This window comes from Xiphophorus hellerii, chromosome 4, assembly GCF_003331165.1.
Source record: "Xiphophorus hellerii strain 12219 chromosome 4, Xiphophorus_hellerii-4.1, whole genome shotgun sequence".
NCBI lineage: Eukaryota > Metazoa > Chordata > Actinopteri > Cyprinodontiformes > Poeciliidae > Xiphophorus > Xiphophorus hellerii.
Genome location: NC_045675.1, coordinates 24,512,758 through 24,530,252, shown reverse-complemented (window position 1 = coordinate 24,530,252; position 17,495 = coordinate 24,512,758).

Sequence of the window (17,495 nt, the reverse complement as noted above, 5' to 3'; positions counted from 1 at the left end):
TCTGTTGCTAAGAGATGAGCGCGTTTTCTGGTAACCAAGTGCCACGAAGCAAACATCTGATTTTTACTTTCAAGTAAAAATCAGGTGTTTGCAATAACATTAGCACAAACATTGCTAATGTAGCTACTGCCCACATTAGCAGTAGCCTTTTCAATAAAGTAAACGTTTTATTATTTATTTATTAGCCATGTTTAGCACACTGAATGGAAGACGTCGATGTAAGACAACATGCTAGCGATACCCCACATGCCACTGGCAGCATTTAGGCTAACATTAGCATTTTGGCTCACTTTAGCTTATACACTAATTTTAACATGCTAAATGGAGTAAGTCCATGTTACTCAACATGCGTGTGACTCTCCACATGCTATTGAGTACATTGTAGCTAACGTTAGCATTGATGCTAATTTTTAGCATCAGAACGCTGGGTTCCACAGCGTGGCACACTTTAGCAGGCCCTGTTTAAATTTTTTACATTTTCTAATAAAAACCTAATCTTTTGTTTTGACCCATAAAGTTCCACATCAATTCCCAACTCAGTTGTAGCAACATGATTCATGTCCTTCTCCTTACTTTACAAACAAGTATCTTTGCTGTTATTGTCCCAAATGGGCAAGTTTTAAAAATGGACCTAATTTTCACATCTATTGGCACTTCAAGTTTTAAAGTATAAAGGTGTTTTTAAGGATAATTTTAACTAAATATATACACATATTTAAAAAAGCAACCTACATTTGTTCAGATCCCATAATAATAATAAACATAACATTTTAAGTTAATCAAAGTTTCTTGGAGTTCCTGTTTAGTAGGACATGTTTAGGAAGCGAGTTAAGAAAAAAAAACCTTTTCGGTCCAACCAGTGCAAACGTGGATTATGTAATTGTCCAGTTGGGTCTGGCATTTAAAAAATGAAGAATATGTGGAAAAACGCCCATGCTCTTTGTTGAGTAGGTTGGAGGACCTGTGATGCTGTGGGCCTGGTTTTCTTCCTTATAGTCTGCATAAATTGAAATCCATTTGTTTTGCATAAAGTGATTACTGTGCTTGCCTTTGAGTTTGTTATTTTGCCACCAGTCCAACCGTGACTAGCTGACAGTCGAGATACTGTATCTCAAATGCGACATTCCTCGTTAATTAAAAATAAATTTAAAAAAATCAAGTGCGCAAGTGTGTTTGAAATACCAGCACATTTTAAATTAAAATCCGCAAAACCATACCAGTGGCATGAAAATCCAAGATGGTGACCCAAATTAACACCGAGATAGTTCACCAGACAAAACCTGTCGGATGAGATGAGACTAGAAGAGCAGAAGAGAGATCATCCAAAAACAACTGGTCAGCCTTATGCTAACCTTGTGAAATGTGGGAAAGTTGCATTCACAGCAGGAAGTTCAATAATTTTGCCACTGATGATTTTATTAAAGATTTTTTCAAAGTTGAACTTTTCCATTTTGTTCAGGATCTGTATTTATTAATTCATATTAACTAGTTGACCTATATGAAAGGGAAAAAACACAATTGAACTGTAAGTTTCTAAATGTAAAAAAGTTGAGATACATTTGAATATTTTTTTAAAGACACAGGACATTATGGGTCACTATTTTCCAAATAAAAAATGATCTATGGGATCCTTAGTTTGAGTCAAACTTTGTGAAAATATTTAACGAACACAACTCTTTGTTCTTTCTGGGTGTTAATGTTCCATCTGTGATTGTCTTCTCTTGGTCCAAGTGCTAAACATTCCCAACATTTGTGTTACTGCCTCTGTCGCCATTAAACATATTTATTGCACAAATGTTATCCACATCAAAGATGGAGGGAAAGTTAATGTCAGTCAACAAAAAGAAAAGCTCTGTGTGTCTGTACAGAAGCTCATCTTTAAGTCAGAAACACTTTAAGACATTCGTCTGCTTTCACAATAAAACTCAGCCCAAACTGATGCCTCAGCACTGAGCTGTACTAACAAGTACTGTACTTCAAACAATATAAATCCAGTCTTTAGAAATCCTGTTTGGCTTTTCCCGTCAATAGTCTTATTTGTATACGTTGCATAAAACCGATTTGTCAGCACGGTTTAGCCATAACACTCAACAGCTGAGCCGAACACCATCAGGAGCAAGAGAATATCTCCTTTTTACTCTGAATTCTCATGGCCTGAGGCGAGGATTCAAGCTAAATTTCCGCGTGGTAAAAACTGCCACTCAGCACAGTTTGACAACAGGAGTCAATGATCAAGCTGCTTTTCATCAGCTCCTGCCATTTGCTGTAATTTTATTCATGCACATCTTACTGGAGGCTCCCTTCTCTGAAATATCAATAGTCGGCATTCGAAGGGTGTGTATGTGTGTCGCCGTGTTTCCCAGCAGTCCATCCATCCAGCCTGATTAACTCCTTGTGTGTCCTGTTGCCTGCAGCGATTAATTAATGACCCATTTGCCTAATTGCAAAGAGCCGGGAGGACAAAGAGAAAAGCAAAAGAGTGATTGCGTGGGGATTAGCAAGGTAATGTTTATCCTTTGGTTTGGCTGTAAGGGAAAGTGGGTGTGATGCTGATACGGATGCAAAGCTTAAGATCAGGTGCCAAAAAAAGTAAACTGGCGTGTACAAGTCCAAAAATCTCCTGATTGCAGCAGGGAGTATTGCTCTGTCGCAGCGTGCATGTGCGTGCCTGCGAGTGTGACCCGCTCTCCTGCGAGTGTTACATTTTTATGTCTGTTGCGAAACTGCAAAAAGCCTCAGGTTTTTCTCAGCCTCCTTGCGAGTCTTTGTGCTGATTGTGCTTTTCTAAACGCTGTGCCCATTCTCAAAAGTCACCCGTTCACTCTGACCATCTGTCGCAGGCCTGCTCGGGCTTTCCGACACAGTTTGTCCACAAGCTGTGTCTGCCATTTGGTTCATCACTGGAAAAAAAAAACAAAACAACTCTGTGTGGAGTTTGTCCTAATTTTTGCTCAGTAAGGGTCACTGCTAAGAAATGACTCTACTTCAATCTTAGCTTGAGGAAATCTGATCATGATACAGTAACAAAAATAATGTATAGAAACAACATGGATTATTTTCTTTAGGAGTTTAATTTGAAGAAATAGATTTTTAGGTGTAATCAGACTCAGCATGTACTGTAACTTCCACACTTACTGACTCTACTAACAATTCCTATAAAATAAATGCATGCACTGATGCGCTGTCCTGGGGGAGCTGAGATCTCCTGCTAGCAGCAGGTGAAACTGACTGTGTCAACCGCAAACAAATGGAAAACCTGTCAGAATAGATGAGGAGGGAGGAACTCTACCTGTTTGGCAAAACGTCTCATTGTTGCCCCAACAGTGGACCTGTAGGTGAATTCATTTAAAGTCAGGAGCTGAAACTTATTTACAACTCTTTCTGACCACATTAATATGCAAAACATTTACCTGATGTAATATTACAGTATTATAAATTTAAAAAATGGTAGCAACAATAAATTCCAATTAATGATCTTTGAAAACCCCAAGATTGTTGTTGGTTTTTTCTTCATTGATGGTTCAGTGAGAGCATCAGTAAATATCAATAAATGCAGCAATATGATTAAATGTGATTGCTGTGTGTGTGTAGTAGTGGAAAGAATCTCACTTTTTTATGTCATCTGTGTCCTGAAGAATCCTGATGTGCTTTGACTGCAGTGATAGGCAATTGTATAAAACAGACTGAAAAATATTTATAAATACTTTATTGCCACTTCTGTTGTAATCGCAATAAATTCCACCAAATAATAATAATTCCACCCATCTCTAAATCATGCTTTTCTTTAATTACTGCATCAACGTTTCTTAAGTGCAGGGTTATAACGTGCTATAATCTGCCAGGATCAAATTCTGCTGAAGCAGAGAGAAAGATTGTTTTCTCTCACTGTAACCTTTGTTTATTTGAACAAGGATTTTTTTTTTTCTTTCTCAAAAATATCAACCAGCCAAGAAAAGAAACCAGAACCTTTTTTGTTTAGGAGTATTAAGGGGGAATTTGCTTACTGGCATGAATAAAGACTCAGTTCATATGTATGTGATGAGGATTGTGGCCTTGTTGAACACTGCAGATTTTCCATGTGGTGCTGCAGGAGAAAGATATGTTTCTTCTTGAAACTGGCAGCAGGTTTGGGAGTTTGGGATTTCCTGTCCATCTTCCTCTTAAATGGGGTCCAAGCAGCTCATCTTTAATAATAGCGACTTATGTAGTGCTTGTCCTCCATCTTCCTTGGGCCTGACTCAAAGTGATGCCCTCTATTCAGCCGCTAGCTCATCCATCTGCTCCTTTAGAAATGGATTTTTACACTTTTCCAACTTTGCAGTCTGTGTGAGCTCTGTGAGGTTTTTTTTCCAACTCAGGTTACAGGTTTGCAAAATAGTAACACTAAAAGGTGACACAGTGTTAGCATGGCTAGAATGTGTAATTTAATTCCTGAGGTATTCTGTTTGTACCCGTCTGTTGTCCACTGCCCAGGTCATGGAGAAAGTTGGGGACAATTTTCAAACATGATTAAGTTATAAAGTAATATACAAAAGCTTTAAATATCTCACAAAGTACTGCCCATTGCTTTCTATGAAAATAAAAAGAGTATGGATCAATTACCAACCAACCAAACCATGACCTTCATGGCTTTAATTGACAGGCTTCGCAAGGAGAGTATTTGTCAGAGAAGAAGCAGCCAGGTGGAAGAATCTGCAGGACATTTATTACTGTTGCAATGCATTCCAAAATTCTAGCCGATGTAAAATTGGCATGAAGAAAGTTTTTGAAGACAAAAAAAAAAACATAAGTCGCATTCGCGGTTTGCCACAAAACATTTAGGGGACAACAAAAACTTGCGGGAGACGCTGACGCAGCAGACGCTGACAGATCAGATGAGATGAAAAGTGAATCCTTTGGCACACATGCAAAACACACTGTGTGCTGTGGAAAACTAACACCACGCATCCATCTGAACGCCTCATTCTCACTGGTGCTTCATGCTTTTATTCAGCATTATGCTTTTCCTCAGCAGGTATTGTCCCTTTACTTACCATCTGCAGCCCTGTCGTATTTTTACAACTGTAAAATGTCTCCTGTTCATAACACGAAGCATTTTCACTCACGCCGTTTCCTATTACACAGATAAGCAGAAAACAAAATAAATGAAAGAACGTTTTTGTGATTCGACTCCTGTTAAAATGATGTGAGAATAATTTGTTGAATCTGTGTGTTGAAGGTAAAATTCATAACATACTATATGGGGCAGTACCTACGTAATGTCTGCCCTGTTAAACAATCGTTCTCTATGATAATGTTGAAGCAGGTGTAAAATGTCTGTTTTCTTCGTCCTCTATTGTTCTGTCTCTCTCTTTTGCATCTGCCATGTGTTTCTTTTAGTAATATCAGGTTCCTCTGTGCTGATACCCATGCCGTGCCAGCCTGGGGTTATGGTTTGCAAATGCAGCAGATGCTTCCATAATGTGAGAGCTTCCTTCTGTTTTTTTTTTCTTTGTCGCACGTAAATGTTTCAGATTATCATTTGCAATTTTAATATCAGGCAAAGGAAACATGAGTAAATGCAGAAAGCAGTCTAGTTTTCAAATCATTATTATATATTAAGGAAATTCTGCCAAACCTAATTGGTCTAATGTGAAACAGTAACTGTTACATTTTTGGATCAGTTTCTTGTAATTTTCCTGTTAAACCATCCAAATCAAGCTGGTTTAACAGGAAACCAGCTTGGTTTCCTGTTAAACCAAGCTTTTAACAGGAAACACATAGATATAATCTAAACACATAGATATAATCTATCTATGTGTTTAGATAGATTATATTAGATATAATCTATCTAAACACATGAGGTAGGCTAAAAGAAAAACTCAAAAAGACACACCATGCCCCGATTTAAAGAAATTCCTCAAACTGCAAAGGGTTAAAATGTTGTTACTAATTCATTGGGACTCCGGACAATAACAGTGAGAACCGTTTTCCACAAAACAGGGAAAACGTGGAACAGTAATGAACCTTTTCAGGAGAGGCCAACCTACCAAAGTTACTTTAAGGCAGAAAAAATTACTCATCCAGGAAGTCACAAAAAGAGAAATCTGGATTACTACTGGAAGCACTGAAGGTCAGTGGTCAAAGCCATTGCTGATTAAAAAAAATCTGTAAGACTTTTGGGAAAGTATTCAGTTGACTAACAAGACAAAAATGCTACTTTGTTGAAGCCTCTTGTTATATCTGGTGCAAAACTAACAGAAAAACATTTGAGATGACGTTAGTTGTGAATTGGAGCTATCTAAGTACACTGCATTAAATTGAATTGAGACATGGTGGTGTTGTAATGTCTCGGACTGTTCTGCTGTTTTAGGATCCTCTATTTTCTTGACATGACAAGGAGTTTTGGTCTTTAGCAGAAAGTCTTGTCCTACCATCAGTTTGTGAAACACACTCAGGTTATGCAGCAAGTCAGTCACGCATAGTAAAACAGCAAGTGCACATTAAAAATAATGAAAGTTTTGGGATGTTCTAGTCAAGGTCTAAATTGGATTGAGCTATTGTAATATAACGTCAAGTCATGCTGAAGCAAAATGATTCAAAACTGAACAAAAATAGAAACAACTTCTTCCTCATATAGAACCAGCTTAGTTTGGATTGCTTTTCTCTTTAACAAATGTAATCACTGTTTGAAAAGCAAGGAGGCAGATACTTTTTTCTCTACACTGACTGAACCCTGGATGGTGAACAAGGCTGAGGTAGTGAGGCCTTCAGTTTTGGTTTTAATATTCTGAACTCCTCGACTCATTTTCGAGAAACAGCCCACAGTGATCAACATCTAAGTAGCATTTCAAAGGGTGTTGTCTCAGGTTCTTATCTTGTTTGTGGAAGCAAAATTATCATCACGCTGCTTTCTTATGACCTCAGCATTTACGAAGAGCAATTTCGTTTGATTCTTGCACACATTAGTACTCACGTGGCAATCAGATAAACGGCAGGTGGGAATCCAAAGTCAAAGATGAGATTGTGATACCAGAAACTCAGTGTTATTTTCTCTTAAGATATTCTGATTATATATTAAATTAGCTGATGTCTGATAAATGTGAAATGTTCTGCAGTGTTCTGTGTTGCTTCCATACCCCGATCTCTATTTCTTTTTCTTTTCCAGTAGATTTCAAATTTGTCAGAGGGGAACAATATGTGTTGCTGCTGCAGGAGAACTGGAAGCTTTGTTGTGACTTTTCATAGGTGCAGGCAAAATTACCTCTCAACAAAGTCTTTGTCCAAGCAACAGGATACCTGGTCTATGGCTAAGCTGAAGCCCGGGGTGGGGTGGAGGGGTGTGGAGATAAATCTGGGAAATGGATAGCTTCAGGTCGGGTCATCGAGAACAACCCTGTGATGCTGCATAAATGACGAGGATCATGGCCTCAGGCTGGGAGACCATTGTTACATCAATGTCACACAATGGAAGCGTCACCTGGCAAAGTTTGTTTGTGTTCATATTCTCTTCACCACAACCGCAGCTAGTCCCAAGTGTGGCCGAGACAGAACAGGGATTTGTGGTTAAGGTGACAATAGGTTGGGACTCAAACCGCAGATTCTCTGGGTCAAAGTTTTCTAACCACCAATAGATCTCAGGTTTCCAGTCATTATTATACAGCTAGCATGATGTCTGGAGGTGAAAATTTGGTGATTTGTTTCAATTGTCCAGTATTGCACCATTAGCTTAAGAATGCAACAATATTTCAGTAACATGCAGTTAAAAAATAAAGAGTTTAATTGTTGCTCACAACTGTGTGTAGTTCAACACAACCATAAAATCTACATAGCGATAAAAATGATTCATTTTATAATTTCAACAATGTTTCCATTATTAGAAAAATAATACCAATCACATGATGATTGATCATTTAAATTTGACAAAAATTTAAATTATCTTAATCTACAATTAAGATGAAGGTCCGATTTAAGTCATGAAGGGTTAGATTAATTAGCCAGCACTTTACTGCTCACCATACCTGTAAGCCACTTAGCATGCCACCTGTGCTTTTTAAAAATAACTAAATAAGATTAGTGACTGTTGATCTTTGGTTTTCACACCATAATGCTCAAATCTTCCAACTTTTTTCTTGTAAATTATAGAAACTGGAATTGCACTGAGAACAGAAAAGAAACTGCAAGAGGAACCGCTGGAAACTCGACTTACTTTGAAACTTTGTTTTGAAAATTAGTAATGGAGCTTTAACCCATAAGGAAAGTATGACCAGAATCTTTGGTGGGTTAGAAACCTTATTTATCCGGGACAAAAACTCCTACGTTTTGAGTCAACCGCCCCATGAGTAGTGCATGGGTGTGCATCCATTTGGGCAGAACTCTTCCATGGAAGCAAAGGGGAATTATGGGTGAGTAACCACGTAGAACCAGAAACACGTGTGGTCTGTAAATATGACACATAACACAAGGGTCTTTTGACTTTAAAATAAAATAAAAGGAAAAGGTCTAAACCTGTTCTTGAGGAAAGTATCCCATCTCCCACTCTTTCTCTGGCACAAGCAAAACAAACCAGGCAAGCTGCGGTTCTGTGCCGCATCCTGCAATTTCCAGAGCTAACTGGGTCTTGGCTCTAGCTTCATTTTGTCTTGTAGATATGCTTGTGGATTCAGTTGTTTTTGCAAGCCAAAGAAAAGTGGTGAAAGGCTCACAGTTTCTTTAACATACTGCCTACAAAGACAAAGCGGCTGTCAGGAGGAGGAGGATAAACACTGGATGCTTTCACAACCTGGGAACCCCAAAAGTTGTTATGTTGGTACTTTAACTTTCAAAGAGGGTGACTTATTAGAAAGGGGCTCTGACTAGGCTTGAACACACACGACGCGGACACCGATATAGCACCGGCACATTTTTCTCCTGCTCCCGATCCTCTTCGTAAATAAATCTAATTTACAGCTGCTGAGAACAAGAGGTCTTCTGAGTTCAGGCACAGCTAGCCCAACTAAATCAACTTTAACGGCAACAGCTCCCGCAGCAGGCCGGTCATCGAGGAACGGTTTGGATACCAGATCAATGGCAGAGGAGCAACAGAGAAAAAGAGGAGAGACAGACAGAGAGAGACGGCTTGAATTGTGGGGGAAGGAAGTTGGGAGGGATAGCTAGACGTCCTTCACTTACATGCACACACGTTTACACACGCAATCTCACTCTTATCGATAGCCCGAGGGTGTCAGCAAGAGTCGGCGAGGTCTCCTGCACAGAAATAGTCGCCATGGCCCTCTGCGCTTCTTGATTACTGCTTTAGATCTCAGCAGGTGAAGGACAATATTGTTCAGACACTGGAAGAGAAATGTAGCTTCAAACCCACAGCTGTACCTCACATTTGCATTTGGGTCTTTGCTCATGAACTCATGGATCTCCAGGCTTTTGTGTTGAAATCCCCTGGGAGAATATATGTCGTTTCATTATTCATACTTTTAAAACTTGTCCTGAGGGACATTTACTCACTGATCAGCTTTGGTAATGATTGCAGGCGTGTGTATGTGTGTGTGTATGTGTTGTACATTAAACAAGCCAGCCTTTCTGGGCATCCATGTGAAGTGATCTGTAACTGTGGTAACTGCAGGCTATGATGGGACATTTTCCCTGTGAGTGACTTGGCCAACTTGTCATTCCCTCCGGCTTTCTTGCCCTTCAAGTCGGACTGCATGTGTGTGAGGGCGCGCGTGCGTGTGTGTGGGGTATCATGACTTACTTTAAGTGTGTGTACGTCTGTGGAGGGTGAAGAAATGGGTCTGTCAGAAGTGAATGATCAGATTAATCAGGTGGAACGGAGCAGACAGCAGGATTAAGATATGGTGGAGAGGGAAAGCCCAAATACAAGCAGGAAAGACACATTCATCTGTGTTTGAAAAAAAGAGAACTGTAGACCCCCTAGTTATGCGCTCAATAATAAGTCCTTGTTTTCATTTCCTACTGTATGTCTTTAGGATATGTTTAAAACATGCTGAAAAACCAGCAACTGGGTCTATAGTGAAACATCTATAATACTTAACCCCTTAATTGTCACCCCAAAAACACCAAAATGTTATCCAATGGGTCCCTGAGGACACCAGCGTCAACGTGACAGTTTTCAGGTTCAGCAAGGTAGCCCTTTTCTAGCAAAAGTTGAGCTAGAAAAGGAGGAAAAGGAACCTATTTACTGTTTTATTTTGTTTACATCACAGATCATATTTCTTGAGTTGGGAAGTGTTTTTCCAACTCAACCGGAACAGCTTTGGCTTTCTGGAGAGCATTTAGCTTTGTTCTAATTCAAACATAACATTTTCAAAACCATAACCAAGGACATAGTCCTAAAAAAAAAAACAGAAAAAAAATGCAATTCCACTCACAATTGCCTCAATGAGGGGAAAAAAGCTGAAGCTTTACTAAAAACTATGAGCTCAACAAATCCACTGAAACGGCATGACGTTTGCAATTTTATTACTGAAAATCCAAAGGGTCAGCTCATGTTAGCTATGGAGGTGGCAGGTCCAGTTTATTATTAATAGTTTATGCGCTGTTGGATAACACATGAGAACTAGAGTTACACAATATAATGACCAGCAGTTTCTGGAATCTACGAGTGGGGCTATTTGATGATGGAAAAACAATAACCAGGATTATTGCTTTGAGACATGAACATTGTCTGATACATTCTTGTTGTAACTTCCCCTATATACTGTATATCTATATATATCTATATATATAGATATATATATATAATCACACTTGAGCACAGATTTGGAAAATTGTGTTTTCAGGAAGATAGAAAGTAAATGTGCTGCAGCAAGGTCAGGTTCATAGACAAAACGTTGCACCATCTGGCCTTAATAGCATTAACTGTGAAGCAGAATGACTTTTACAGCAGTAAAGCCTTACATGTTGTTTACCATTACAGTCAACCTGTTTAACATAAATGAACTTTGCTAGCTTAAAAGGATAGATCATCAGGCGGGGTGAGATAACAGCCTGTGTTTATCTCCCCCATCCATTTAGTCTTTAGCTGATGAATGTATACCTTGGTACATTTATTGATGCTTCTTTGTTTGTTTGATTTTTTTAATTTAATGAACTGGATTAAAAACATTCATCAATATTAATGACCAGCCTATTTTTGAGATAATGCTCACATTCATTACCATCCATTAATGTTTGTTTACCTTATTTTATTGGACTATAACCTTCACACATGCATATAATGCACTGCTCGGCTTGCCTGGATGTGAGTAATCCTGATGGAGTGGAAGCTAATTGAAGGGGAAGTTGAATATATTCTGCCTATGTTACTTCATTTTTCAGTCGGCGGGATACTATCATTTGGGTTAACCTTGATCAGATTTTACGTACTGTTGTATTCATCTAGTTACATTTCCAGTCGGACCTGCCCAGAGTTGCTAAAATGTGCAAATTGATTTTTGTTTCTTTTGCTTTTCACCAGCAATTATGTTGGGGTTTTTTTTCCGCTTCTTATTTTAATCTTGTCCAACCTGCTCATCCTTCTCCATCTACTTCTTCCTCTTAGGTTGTCTCTCTAAAGCTGCTCTAATTAAATACAAGGTCTGCGGTGGTGCGGGGTCTTCCAGCCGAGCCGAGGAGAAAGACTCTAATTCCAGCTCTCAGGATGAAACTGTGACACACAATGGCCCTGCCATCCTCTCTGCCCTCCCATAGATTCCCAACTGAAAGTCCTCTCCTCAGGCAGCTTTTTAATAGGCCTCTCTTTCCTTTGCTCTAGTTCATATACACACATTCATAGCCTGCACGCAAGCACACATGCACCTGTGCACTCCCACACGTGTACAGTGCGCGGCATGCATGCACACAAGCCCGTGACCCCCTGCGAGTGTCTGTCACTTGTGCTGCAGCTCACACTGCTTTGGGCTTTTTGAAGTGTTCTTAAGGCCAGACGACAGCCTTTTTACTTCCCACATCGTGCAGAGGCACAAACGCCAAGCCAGATTCGGTACTCCACTTGCCAGCATTGTAAAGGCAGCACTCAAGGGCATGCAGTCGGGGCCTAAAGGTTTTGGCCATTTTCCCTGCATTATGTAGTTTTTAAAAAGCACTTGAAGCATGAAGATTTAGCATGAAATATATTTGAAAAGCAGGTATTTGGAACTAAAAGGAGTTTTCTGGTGAGGGCATTAGGTTTTAAAAAAAAAATCAGTTGCTGTTCTTCCTAATGGACTCCATTTATTCCAACACAGGGTGCAAATTTTGCTCTTGGCCAACATTTAGTTGTCAACAATGCTGCTTTTTCCAGGTTCAGAAGTCACTATATTTGAACACAAAGTTTTTGTTGCTCGAAATCAGATGGTGTCATGACAACGAAATGTAGCAGTGGATGTCTTTGTCAAAAAACAAAACAAACATTTTTTAGCCAGGTTGTACTAGTGGTCTGCTTTAAAGGGCTAGATTGTGAGGATTTGGTTTTTTTCTGTGTATTCATCCCAGATCCGCCATGACCTTTGATTGTTCCTGGCTGTGTCTCATTTCCTTGATTTGTGTATTTAATCCTACCTGTGTTCCTTGTCGAGTCCTCGTCTTGTCTTCCATCTATGTCTTTGTTGTCAGTTCCTTGGTACCAGTTTCTACCAGTTTTTTTTTTTTTTCCTTATGCAACTGCAGCAATGAGAGCCGATTTCGGCCTGACAATGCAACATCCTTTAGACTTAAAAGAGCTCCAGAGTCACTGCTGTGCATGCTGGAGGCCATGACCTAAGGAAGCCATTAAAACTATATCATATTATGATATAGTTCTGATCCTAATTTTCCCAAACCAAACTATATTGTATGCGATTTTTTAAAAGAGTGCTCTGTAGTAAAGTTTGATTGGTTGACAGATTTTGAAAGGAAAACACATTCAATGATTGTATTTCATTGAATGTATTGCTTTTATCTCCTTACTTGGGATATGTTTTGTCATTACTTCAAATAGGAAGGAGATGCTGTGGAAAGAAGCAAGATAAGAAATTTTCTGCCTCAACTGCAGACATCAGAATGGCTGGAAGCTTCTTTTAGATTATGTGTGGGTATGTGCTGGTGGGGATGGGGGTGGCGTTAAGCTCTATCCTGTGCACCCAGGGTTTTTGGATCTGTGTCGATGTGTTTTTGCCCTGAATGATAATGCTGCCTGTTGGAAAGACTAGGGCTTGTTGTGCAACATCTTGGCACTCAGCTCTTCCCTCCTTTTCGTGCCATCCTCTCTCCCCTCCTTCGCTCTCTGTCCCTGCTTCTCTTTCTCCTTCCAGCTACCCTTCCCTCACTCTTTTTTTTTTGCGCTGTCTGAGGCCGTAGATGTGCCTTAGCAGCACAAAGAGACAGTGTTCGGAGAGGGTGGGAATAGCGAGAAGGAGCTCATCTGCTCAGTGTGGCGCCCATTACGTATTGATCTGGACTTCTGGGCAGGGCGGCGAGGGCAGGTTTATGTTGGTAGCTAAATAGATAAAAGAAGAAAACCGCAGGAGGATGTTGGATGTGCATTTGCCCCAGTGTGCTGCTATCATTTTGTCTCAGTGACGTGTAAGGTTGTTTGCCGGACGACTGCAGAGTTGAGGTTGAAGTTTTGGATACAGTCGCCTGCGTGTAAAATCTGCCCATTGGTGCATGTAGCCGTCTATGAGGCTTTGATATGATGGGGGAATTAATTTGCTCCAGCACTAATGCAGAAAGGAGCAAACTTCATGTTACTAGTCGGCGTCTGATCAAGGCTATGTTCACTTAAGCATGATAACAAAGGGAAAGGAAAGCATTTAAGACCACCACTTCATCTGATCCACGGGACATAATTAGATCTTGGTATATTCCTCACTCATTAGTAAATAGTGGTTTTCTTATTTGTACAGTTACATACATTTATAGATTTGGCTAGAGTAGTAATAAAAAAAGTTTTAGTTTTTTTTTAGGTGAAGAACTATTGCTTTAATTTGCTGTAAGCTGTTTATCTTTATTAAGGCGTGCTGCTCACTCAGCCAATTTATTTGATTGAAGGTGGTGTCAAATTAAAAGCTCTTTATGGGTGTTTTTGTGCTTTCCCATGCGCAGGTTTTTACAGGTGATGACTGTCCGTTGCCTAGCTGCGTGAATCTCCTCGTTATCCCTCAAGGCAGGGCGTGTCTGTCGGTGCGTCTCTTGGATGTGTATCTGGGAATATGCAATTTCCCAATGACAAAGTCCCGTAATGGTAGGGTAGGTTGTAGTCATAAAGCAATTGGGATAATCTACTGGTTTACCAGCAAAGCTCTCAGAACACCCACACTGTAAATGGTCTGAGTGGGTTTCACTCGAGGGTTGAGAAAGACCTAAAAAAAAAAAGGAAGAGAGGGTTTTATATCTTGATAAAAACAGATTAATGGTCACAGTGTTATATCTTCTAGATGCTGTGTTGTGATAATCCTAAATCAGGTGGACACATGATATCTCTCACCACAAGCGTCGGACTCTGTGAGGTGTTTGAGTCCCAGTCAGTGAGTGTGAGCTTGATAGGCTTGCTGCAACTTGCTCTGCTAGCCCAGCTCTTCTCCAAAGCCTACACTTTCATCACACACAAACACATTCACACATCTTGGTGAGCAGATTAAATCTGACAGATAAGCACCTTTCCTTGCAGGTGCTGGAGCAGGTTCTGCGAATCTTAAAAGAAGCACATTGGACAGATATTAATCTCACTCTCCCCCTCTGTGCTTTGCATTGCTCCCTCGCTTTGTCTGTTGGTTCTTTTTATTCGGACTGGTATACATCCTTGCTTAATATGTTGCAGCAGAATGTTAAATTATTTAAATCCTGACCAAATAACATTGTCAGTATAAGTGTCCCCTCTTGTTGGCTAACCTCTAGACTAGCAAAGAAGAAACAAAAGTATTTCTTAGATGCACCGATTTGGGATTTCTAGCCAATAGTTGTTTCTGCCTATTCGATTTTTCAACTGTTCATTCTGCCTTCTAAGGACAAAAACCAAAACATATGTGGCAGACTTCAGAGCAGGGAGTTTTGAATTCAACAAAAATGAAAGAATCACAATACCTTGAATCAAAAGAAAAGCTTTTGGTCATTACCTTCACAGACCAAAACTAGATGTAGTTCTTATGATGCTGGTAACTATTAGGGAGACAAATGGTTTCATCAGTATTTTTGTATTTTTTTTTATTTTTTTGAGTTGATCATCAGTCTGATAAATTCAGGGGAAAGCTGGCAAAATCTACTCTCAGGTGAATTGACTGGTGCGTGTGTAGTTTTTCCAGTCATGTTTTCTGCAGAATCCGTTGTGCTTCTATGGTTCACATGTGTGGGAGATTTCTTCTTGCTCAAGGTAAAGCAGGGAAATTTCAGCTCCTTTGAGGTGATCTGTAATGAGGAGGAGGAGGTGGCGGGGGGAGCGGTGGAGGGCATCTGTGTTTATTGCAAAACAATGAAGATAAGCTAGCATCTCACTTGCTTATTTGAATGCCCCTAGTTTAGAGAAACGGGAGTCGTTTGAATGGCAGGATCAGGCTAGGCCGACAGCAGTGGAGGGGCTTATGAACTATCATGCAATTAAAATGACATTTGTTTTAGAAAGGGCAAAATCTGATTTGAAATCTGACTTTAACTCTTCCATCCTGTTAGCTTGATTCTCCAACGAGAATTTCTGAAAACTGTTTCTAGAAAGTTGTCTACCACAGATAAAACGCTTACCGCTAATGACAGCTCAGTAGAACTCCATTTAAAGAAATCTCTGCCGCATTTTGTCATAAAATGTTACGATCTATTTAAACAATGCTGAACATTGTCTTCTCCAATTACTGATATCAAAATAAAAACAACCTCAATGTGAGATATATGTGTCCCAGTTTTTTTCTCTGTCCTCTCTGCCTCACTGTTTTTATCTCTTGTGTCAAAGGAACTGATTGTAGCCACTCATTTACAGGGGAGTAAGAAATGTGAATGCCAGCAGCGGTTTTTTCTCTTATTAGTTTGCTTTGTTTATAGTTTATATAACTATAAATTATTATGAGTTAATTCAATTGCCTGAATTAACTCATAAAAGCCCAGGCGGTGCTGTTTCTTTTCTCTCCATGCTTCCAGTCCTTGCATTTCAGCAATCTCCTGTCTTCTCTCTGCCGCAGCCTTTAAAGTCACTTTTGAAAGCAATGACTGCCATTAACCAACTGTCAGTGTGAGGTGGATTAGATTGTGATGGGGTATTTTTTTTTTCCATGGCTGTGGATGCTGTACTGCAGAAGTGTCAAAACTTTCTTCAATCCAGCTTAAAGGACTTTTGGCTTCTCCTTCCCTGTCATTTAGTTCTACTTTCAAATAACCCATTTCCTGAACACTCGGATTTTAATGCATCTAAAAGAACGAGCGTTCTTGTTTAAGCTCACAGAGAATCTCTTTTACTGTCCCTGTGGCATATAAAAGTAATGGTGGGTTTTCTCCTCTGGGCTTCTGAGGAAAAAGGACAGGAAGAGGAGCAGATAGTCTGGATGACTTTTAGTTTAATCATCATCCTTTTCTCTTGAAGAGATGTGGTGGGTAGAGCCGTAAAGTAAAGATGTGGTGCTGACTATTTCCCTTGAATGCGCTTTTTGTGGCTTGCGGGCCTTTATTCTTCTATTTTTGTGTTTCGTGTTTGCAAGAGAGGCAGATCTTAATCTAAACTTTTAATGTAGACAGCCACTTTCATCTGGCTCCATTTAAATGAGTGACCTTGCTGTGTTCCACTTATACGTAATGAAGGGATGTGCTTTGATTTTTTTTTATATTACATCTGCTCTGATGTCCTTTGGGATACTGAAAGTACGCACTTGTCCACGCAGAAACGTCTGCATGACAACATGCACATGCTATTTGTCCGGGAACGGTCGTTGCTGGTAATGAGACTAAGTGTGGCGAGGCGGACAGACAAATGAATGAAACGGCTACAGAATCACTGGCTCTGTTTGATTTGCCTCCACTAATTCAAATAGACCATCTGATAAATTGAGAGGATGGGATGTACATCAGAATAGCAAGAGGCGTCTCTTTGTTGTTCCCCATTCACAAGCAAATCACACCCCAACCCCCGCGAGAACACCCCGAGGGGAGAATGTTTCCTTATGTGTGTGTCTCGGCGTGTGGGGGTGTGTGTGTGTGTGTGGGGGTGTGTGTGTGTGTGTGTGTGAGAGAAAGAGAGAGAGAGAGAGAGAGAGAGAGAGAGAGAGAGAGAAAGAATGAGCCTGGTTGCCAAGAGGTGCGAGTTTTCGGGAGGTCCTGTTGAAAGCAAATGAAGGAGTACTTGTGTCAACATTCTGACAGCAATGATGAGCCACAAAGCCCCCTGGCCAAGCAGCCGAATGGCTCCAACACCAGCCTGTAAGAAAGCAGGAGGTGCTCTCTCACGGCGCCCTGACGTTCACCGCGTCCTACATCATCGGCTCATTATTGATCTCAGGCTGCTCTGCCTTTCCTGTTCTGTTTGAATAGGCTTGCAAATTTTGTAAGAGAAATGGGGAAACAAAAGT